Below are 9,587 nucleotides of genomic sequence, written 5' to 3'. Positions count from 1 at the left end.
ATTGAGATTAATTACATTATCTCAGTCAATACTGTGTGAACAATTTATAGCATTTGACATACTTTGCCTTAGAAAATATAAGTTATGATATTATGACAAAAAGAAGCAAACCGGTCCCATCTCAAAATGTCAGATCCACTATCAAACAGCCTATAGAGGGCAGACATAAACAGGACTGATTTAGCATGTGGGGGATCTCCTCCAGCCATTCCCAGTATTGGAGACAGAGACACAGTTACACACAAATGTAGTCCATCCTCCCACACAGTGAGAGAAAAGGTGGAAGGAGGTGAGATTTAGGACGCAGAATGTGTGGTCCGAGCATTCAAAGCAACTGAAATTGACCAGAATCAAGTGAAACGGCACTTCGTTTATGAAAGATAAGACCCCAGTATGTGTTTAAAGTAAGTTGTAGACATCTCCTAAATCTCTGTGAACAAACCATGATGTTCAATGTAACAGAGCTGTGGAACTTTTTATTAGACAGGGATTTTTATGCAAGTACGTAGTGCTTGATGTAGGTCCAGAATGAAAATTTTTAATAGGTGTGAATTGAGAAAAGTGACTGGCTATAAACATTTCTAAACAGCCATGAAACTATATTCTGCATTATCTCGATATATGCAATATTCTGATGTTCTTGTAACAGAAATGGGGAAAGGGTCAGAGTATTGTTCTCACTTTGCAATTTAAACCATGCATCATGTTAACCTGCCAGCTGGCCAGCCAATCAATGGCTTGATTTACTGCATGGCCAAAGTCATTTTTACCAACACTTGGCATTTGGTGAGTACTAATTCTGGATGCTGGTCCTGAATAGAAGTAAAGATCAAAGATAACAAAAGATCACAAAGAACTAGTGTGTTCAAATGTCCTGGTTTCACATCACTTAAAACTACTGTAAATATCCTTAAGTAGACATTTATAGCCTGCTTTCTACAGCCAACTTCTTAGTGATAATATAGTTAGAACTAAGGGTTTTATTAAATTAGAGAGTTTTTGGCATATTAGCCATGATAAATTTCAAGCACTGTGTTCAACTCAATTTCTGTTCTTTTGTTTTTATGTGTTTTTTTCTTCTTTTTGCTTAAGTAGCTTAACTTTTGCCTGTTTTTGTATTACTTGGATAATTACTAGACTATACAATATTTAGGGTTTAGAATAACGTAAAGCAAGGCTTGGAGGCTACCAAAACTGGACTAGTGGGCAAATAAACTACTGTACTGAATATTTTCTCTTGACATAACTACAAATAAATAAATAAAAATAAATCAGCTGTACTGCAAACACCAAATTTTCACCATCAGAAAACATGAGACGAAAGGCATTTGTTTGCCTACGTATGTTGCTACTTACAAAAAACAAGACATCATTCATTTGAGAGAAGTTTCGCAGTTTTTTTTTTATTATTAATTGAACAGAATTACAATCTATACAGTAACAATAACAATACAAAAATATGGAATGCTAGGGGGAGATATAAGCAACATTATAGGAATACATTAAAAAGTGTACATGCTTGCAAAATTCGAACAGCTTTTTGTTTCTTCGAGGGTAATATAGATTCAATATAATATTTCACTTAATTTTTAAATGCTATAAAACATGGTCTTTTACCTGAAAATGTACATTTATGGATATGAAATTTTGCCATTAAAATAAAAAAAATTAATAAAATAAGTGCAGGCCTGTTTATCTTTGGAGTTTACAATAATGCCTAAAAGAACATCTTTCCACTGTAAAGTCACTACGTTATATGTATAAAACGGATAAAAATACAATATTAACCATCGACAGTTATCATCCAGTTCCTCTAAAACGAAGTTTACCAATTAATCAACTGTATAGATTAAAACGTAATTGTAGTACTATACATGAATTTGATGAACAGGTAAAATCACTATTTCAACGTTTTCGTTCTAAAAGGATATCCACAAAGCTGGTTAAATAATGCATTAGATAAAGTGAATAGGCGTGATCTTTTGAAAATAGATAAACCCATTAAAAAACAACAAAAGTTTTCAGTAAATTGTTCATTGACATACATTGAGCACAGTAATATGATAAAATCAATCATTTATAAAAATTGGCACATATTATCATCTGATGAATCTTTGAACAACAAATTTCAGTATCACCCATTGTTTACCTTTAAAAAGATCATGTAACCTATCAGATATGCTGATCAGTTCAGATGTAGTAAGGAGAAAAATCAGCTTTTATACAAGGCTGTTTCCTGTGCAGAAACTGTGCTGCGTGCCATGTCCAATAACACGAAAATGCTTTAAAATTACATCTTGTACCTGTTCAACTCGTAATGTGATCTATATGTTAAAATGTCCTTGTCAAAAAATATGTATATATAAATCATCGCGTCAGTTGAAATTAAGAGTGAACATAAATCAAGTATACAACGACAAGACATAACTTCTTCAGTAGCCAGACATTTTAATGAACTGGGACATGACATCAAACAATTGGAATGTATAGGTATAGAGGAAGTTATTGGATCGCGCAGAGGAGGTAATATAAATAAAGAATTATTGAAACATTGAAGCATTTTGGATCTATAAACTTAAATCACTAACTTCAAATGGCATGAATGAGGAGTTGGATCTCTCTGTTTTCCTTTAATGAATTCTGATTGGTCGAATCAATATGTAATATTTTGTGGAGTAGGTCTCAAGCATTCAGTTTGAAAATCAGTGATTATTAATGACGATGCATGTCTGATGATTTTAATCATTGAATTTTCCATTGTTAAAAGTAAATACTGCTGACGTTAGAGTGATAAAAATGAAATCCTATATAATTTATGTTCGAATAAGACGTATATTGTAGTGCAGTGGTGGTTGTGATAATGGGGGTGGTATTTAAATGCAAGTTGTTTAATATTGAGATAGAATACGTAAGCTTTTTGTGAATGAACATTGGTAAATGAACGATGACGTCAAATTCGTTATTTAAAAAGTGGGTGGAGGATTTGTATTGTTTAACACACCTGTTGAAAAAAACAGCAAACATACCTAACCAGCATATGCTGGTTTTTTCAACAGGGTGAAGAAGGCCTTTGAGCCGAAACGTTTGTGTCCTTGTCCTATTGATGATAAATGTAGAATAAAACGAAAAGAGAAGATTGTTTCATGTGAGTGCGGATCATGGTTTTGTACAATAAGACTCCTAACTTTAGACACATTCATCGTGCAACTTGCTAATTAGCATATTATTAGGAAAGGCGATTTGCAAAGATTCATAAAAAAACGTATACTGACTTCTTCTGTAGGTGAAGCCGGATCACGAATGATTCACGCAAACATAGACGCATTTAGGTAGATCGGGAACACCTCAATCGCTTAGAAGCCATTCTTATCTACACCTGCTCCGGCGTCGAAAACAATGGTGGACTGATGACAGCTCACTCAGGGCGGGTCTGAGGTAAAACATTAGTGTCAATCAACAATCGTGGGAGGGGCCTAGGTCTGTGTGACGTCACACAGCCAAGAATCTGAGAACGGCTTGATTTGAGAAAGGGGTTATCATTTAAAAGTAATAGTTGAATTATGTCATTTACTCAGTCATTTACTTGTTATTTGTCTGGGTGTTACTGGGTGTTTTTTTATCATTGTAGGGTGGTTGTGTACACACACTGCCAACACACATTTCAGTTCAAACAACATGTAAAAGGGAATTTTGCATCCGATGACCCCTTTAAAAAAAAACTTAAAGCACAGTTTGTTTCATTTGTATCTTTTGTATGCTATTGTTTTTGTCCTTTTCTTTTTTATTACTGAGTTTTGAATTATTTTCAATAACTTTTTTTGTTGTTTTTTACTAATAGTTACCCCTAGTACTCTGCTGTGGTATTGAGAATTGTGGCATTTCGCTGGTCTCTAAAATGTAGATGTCATAGCCACACCGCAAAAAAAAAAACTTTTACGTTTTACGGTAAAATACCGGCAGCTGTGGTTGCCAGAACTTCACCATAAAAAATATGGTAGCTAGGTTTTACACTTCAATATGTTGGTTTATTAACATTACATCAGTTAATAAAATACCGTATTTCATTAACTGATGTAATGTTAATAAACCAACATATTGAAGTACTATAATCTGTTTTGAACCATTGTAATGCACTGATAACCACCAAAAACTGGTGGTGATGAGAAAGTCACATGATGAACCAAAGCTCATCACAAACAGCTTTTCTACGAGCTGAGGAGGGCAATACTTATATATAGAAGGTGCAGTGTCATTCACACAAACACTAAACCCCATCGTGGTGACACAGACATGATACTGAAATAATGCAATAAACATTAATTTAACAGCATTAGATGTAAGATTAAACCCTAGTGTACACAACTGATATGAAAAAACTAAGAAGAAACGTTATTTCAACAACAAAAAAACATCAAATATGAAGTGTCATGCAGGGAATTCTGGGAGTGTCAATTTACGGTTTTTCACTGTAAATTATACAATGACTTACTTTTTCACTTCCAAACACCGTATTTTTAACAGCATTTTACTGTAAAATCACATTAAATGTAATTACATTTATTCACCGAATACAGTATGGAAACTTACTGTTAACCAGTTAACAGGTTTTTGCTGTAGCATTTTTACAGTCTTTTACTGTTAAAATCACAATCATTTTTTACAGTGAACCTTATTTACAGTTGAAATATATTTTATATATATCGCTATCTTTAAATAAATCATTCATATGAAGTTTTGGTCATATGGCCCACTCATAATAGTTTTAAATAATCATGATTACAATATTGACCAAAATAATGGTGATTATGATTTTTGTCAGTATCGAGCAGCCCTAGTTTGCATTGTATTTCATTTATTAAAATTTAATTGCAACAACTTCATAACTTAAATGAAGGTGCAATTCAAGCAGAAATTCATGTCATTCCAAACATGTTACAAACATTTCTCACGGCTCTGTAAATGCAATAATTAATTTAGCAGTTTCTTCAGCTTTGTTTTGATTGAATTATCACTTCACTGCTATAATTGTTTGTTTTTAGGCCGTACACACCCATGCGAGGGGCTCAGTCTAACGTGTGGTTCGATCGTCACAAGATTTCCCAGGACTAGAACATTTGGAGTCTATAGATTCCATGTGTGATCATTTAAGCGCCATTGTCCAGGAGGAGATCCGAGCAGGAATCCCGAAACACAGGATGGTTATTGGTATGGCTACTGGCTTATCTCTCTCCTCCCCATCCATCTATCTCTCCCTACCTTATTGCTTTCCTCTGTCTTACACACTCTCACAGTCCACTTGTTCCAAATTAAGCAGAGTCTCAGACCACTGCTCATAAGTCTCTCCCTCGTTGTGTTAAATGACGAATGAAACATATCAAGTTTCTTATTCCTTTCATTTGTTGCCAGAATGGGCCAAGAAGAATTTCTGGATGATTCTCGAGTTTCTGCTAAGCTTTATCTCAGAATATTCGGGTTATCGGGTTCACATATATATCACAAAGTGGCAGAAAATCATTCAGTAAAAAGAGATCTTAGCAGAACCCAGGTAAATTCCCTCAGGGTGTGTGACAAAGACCGGATAGACATTAAAACGAGGTTACGATTTGCTCAGAGAGTTAAACCCAATGGCAACATTCAAGGAAGGGTTAACCGACAAGCCAATAACACATAAATACCCTGAAATAGTTACAAGTAAAACGTGAAGAGTGGAAAAAAAAAAGTCTTTGTGTGAAAAGGCTCTGTGTGGAAGGACAGAAAAGCCCCTGAACTCGGTTCCAAAGAAACTGATTAAAAAAACACATGTTCCTGTGAGACTGCTGAAATATTATCTTCCTAAATCATAACATTTTGTCATTAACTATAAATACTCATTGGAGTCACTCTGCATGCTGGAGAAACGAAGTGGTCTGTACGCTGAGTCCACTTCCGAGGCTGACGGACTGACAAGCGCCAGAACTTTCCATGGAAAACGCTGTCATATATATATTGCGTTTTTCAATCTTTTAGGTGTCGTAGTTAATGGGAAAAGCCAAAGTCAAACATGCATGCACAGAATTTTTTAGCCAAACAGCATGTGGATTTCTCAGTAAGTTCAATATTAGGATGGAGTTCATTGGTTTTGTCTCCGAGAAGTGCGTAAAAGGGAAAAGCAGTAGACCTGTTAATTAGTCCTGGTTACAACATCTCTGTAAGAGGTTTGAAGAACATGTGAACTCCATCCATCCTCCGTCTCAACCTGGCTCCTCTGACAGACTGATGGGTACTTGTTCACTTTCCCAGATGTAGTGCCCAGATTTGCCCAGATGTGTAAGATTAAGCACAGGCATGAAAGAGGACTTCAGAAAAATGGAGGTTTGATGAAGTGGAACTAAAGGCCAGCTTTCTTTTCTCTTTCCTTTTTTGTTTTAAATTTCATTTTGGGCAGATTGGTTACTGTAGACCACTTTGAATTGCGTGCATTTATTAATGTCCTCCTGACTTAATTGCTCCATAAGGTTTTCATAACCTTCAGACATAAAAATTCTGTCACAGACTGTTTGCATGTAAACATTATTAACAATAATCACATCTGTATAATGCATTTAAAAATGCACTGATTATGAGCAGTCACTGACCTGTAGAAGTGAAAAAATAACATACAATTTAAAATATATAATATAAAAGTAGTGGTTGAATCAATGACTCATCAAGACCGATGCATCTGCCACTGCTGAGTTAGAAAAGATCATGGAAAAGGGTTTACAACCTTGCTGCAGGCCTTTCATTGACACAAATTAAACATGCGACTGCTGGGTCCCGTGTCAAACTGATAGAACAAAAATGATACATTTACATTTAAAGTGATGCCTTTCCCATCTAAGAAGTTCAGTTCAGCCTTAATCATGAAATGTCAGGGTTTCATATTTCTATAGTCTTTCATTTTCAGACACTGGCTCTGTTATTTGACACAAAAAGAAGTGTATACTTCAACAAAAAGAGCACTTATTAAAGAAATCATATGCATTGAAAGAGTACACCTAAGTGCAAACCATGTATTATGGTTTAAAATTATATTAAATGCAGTTAGCTGTAGTAGGACTTAAATGCTTCTTTATATGTACATAATTTCAACTGAATGCTTGTCTAATGTCTGTATGTTTGACTCGAGGTGGCTTTTCGATGGGTGGTGCCATGGCATTACACCTGGTTTGTAGGTTATCACCAGGATGTGGCTGGCATCTTCGCTCTGTCCAGCTTTCTTAAAGGGGTCCTATTATGCTTTTTCACTTTTTCAACTTTAGTTAGTCTGTAATGTTGCTGTTTGAGTATAAAAAAGGTCTGCAAAGTTACAAAGCTCAAAGTCCACTTCAAAAGGAGATATTTTATTTAACAGAAATCACTTTTCAAAAACAAAGAACGACTCGTTTGGACTACAACGCATATTTTCCGGGATTTGTGATATCACAAATATCGACGAATGGGACGAGACCTGGTTGAGCTGCACTAGAGAAGGCAAAGAGTGTTATCACTATGTCGCAGACACGCTAGCTTTCACAAAGCAGACGAACTTAGAGTGGTTACAATCATCCAGGTTTAAATCGCGCTCAAATTGATTTGATTTTGACGTAATATTTACACTGAAGCTATGGTAAGGGGCGTGACATTTCCCGACCAGGCGCCGAGTGGTGCCATTCACAACACACACTGGCCCAGCTAACCAATCACAGCACATTTCATATTTCAGAAGGCATCACAGCACACACTGGCCCAGCTAACCAATCACAACACACACTGGCCCAGCTAACCAATCACAGCACATTTCGTATTTCAGAAGGCGGGCCTTCATTTGATACAGGAACTATTCGAGCCGTTCATGCCAGACTGGGGAGAGAGGTGTTGTAATAATGTAAAATATGTGAAAAATTATGTGTTTTTCGAACAACCTAGTATCAACCTAGTATACAAAATCAAGACTTTGTAAAAGAGCATAATAGGACCCCTTTAACAAAGACTCAGATATCAGGTAGTTAATAGCCTTCAGAATGCCTTACGACCAAGAATTTTTCATATCATTATGTCAAACACATCTCTAATCTTCTGCACAGGCAGTAGAAAATGCATCCCAATGGCCTCTACCTGAGCTGCTTCAGTGTCACGGCACAGCAGATGAGCTGGTTTTCCATAGCTGGGGTGAGGAGACCAACTCACTGTTGAAGAAAGCTGGCCTCAACACGTCTTTCCCTTCTTTCCCAGACCTCAACCATCAGTTGTGTCGACAAGAACTGGAGTTACTGCGCTCCTGGATCCTGAAGAAACTTTCCCTTTAGAGCATCAATAATGCTGGACAATGACCACTGCTTCCCAAAATCCTACAATAATCACCATGTACTCTCCCTCATGTTGTCACAAGATGCCATTTTATTAGTGTGTGTGTGTATATATATATACACACACAACAAGTGTGCAGTATACACTACCATTTAAAATGTTTCAATTTTGAAAGAAGACTTTTATGCTAACCAATTCTGCATTTATTTGACCAAAAATACAGTAAAATCAGTAATATTATGAAATATTTTTGCAATTTAAAATAACTTTTTTTTTTTGAATATATTTTAAAATGTAATTTATTCCTTTGATAAAAGCAGAATTTATCAGAATTTTCAATTTTCATCAGCATTTATTTAAATCAGTTGAATCTGTTGAATACGTTCAACTGAATCAATTGAATCTTTTGATCAAGTGAATGCATTCTTGCTGAATAAAAGTATTAATTTCTTTCAAAAAGAAAAACAAACCTGATCTTAAAATCGCTCTTTAAATACAGTGTTTATACTGTAAGTGCAGCTCCAAAACAAGAAAAAGGATAATAACAATATTTAGGGTGAGTGAATGACATAATTCAACTATTACTTTTAAATGATCTGCTTATTTGACTATGAATAAACTGCTGTGTTTCTTCTTTTCCAACTTTGTGCATTGCACCTGCTGGAACTAATGCGTTCAGTGTGAAAAATCTGCAGTTTTTGCAACCATCCACATGCTTAATCAGAGTTAATATAGCTGTATAAACCTTGATTCACCAGCATGTGCTCCACCTCACAAAGACTCTACTTATTGTGCACATTTCATAGCCTGTAGCGCTGACCACTTTAAAGTGTTCAGTGGAGCACATTCTGCAGGCTGTGATGACTGTTCCATGGAGTCTGGTTTGGCTGTAGAGCCTGTGGTCAGGCTGAAGCGGCAGGTAGAGCCATCACACCGGAGGGGAGGAATGCCACTCGGCTCTGTAGTTTGGAGCCAGAATCCGGTCTGTTTGGCACCGTCGTTTCCTGCAGTGCAAGGTATCTCTCACTCCTGTTCTACCCGTTTTTTCCCTCCACACCATTATTGCTCGGCATGAAATCTGCGGTACACGTGTTTGGAGGTTTGCTCGAACAGTAGCTTCATTAATGGTTATTGGGAGGAAGTGGTTAGCAGGTTTTAAAGTCCTGTGGATGTAGTGAGGCTACAGTCCAGTACCAACCTGCACCGTCTGGACACTGAGAATGGCTTACCGACTAAAAGACCTTAATTCATCAAAGATACTGCAAATGTCATTTGTAATG

The 9,587-nt window shown here is 36.2% G+C and overlaps 1 pseudogene; it reads left to right on the top strand.

Moving 5' to 3' along the window:
• The first annotated feature begins 4,929 nt into the window (after positions 1-4,929).
• Positions 4,930-8,306, top strand: LOC107703902 (lysophospholipase-like protein 1; annotated as a pseudogene).
• Positions 8,307-9,587: the final 1,281 nt, after the last annotated feature.

Source organism: Sinocyclocheilus anshuiensis, unplaced genomic scaffold (assembly GCF_001515605.1).
Source record: "Sinocyclocheilus anshuiensis isolate Anshui unplaced genomic scaffold, SAMN03320099.WGS_v1.1 scaffold991, whole genome shotgun sequence".
NCBI classification, from domain to species: Eukaryota; Metazoa; Chordata; class Actinopteri; order Cypriniformes; family Cyprinidae; genus Sinocyclocheilus; species Sinocyclocheilus anshuiensis.
Note: the sequence above shows the minus strand (reverse complement) of the source record. Positions and strands in the feature narration are given on the sequence as shown.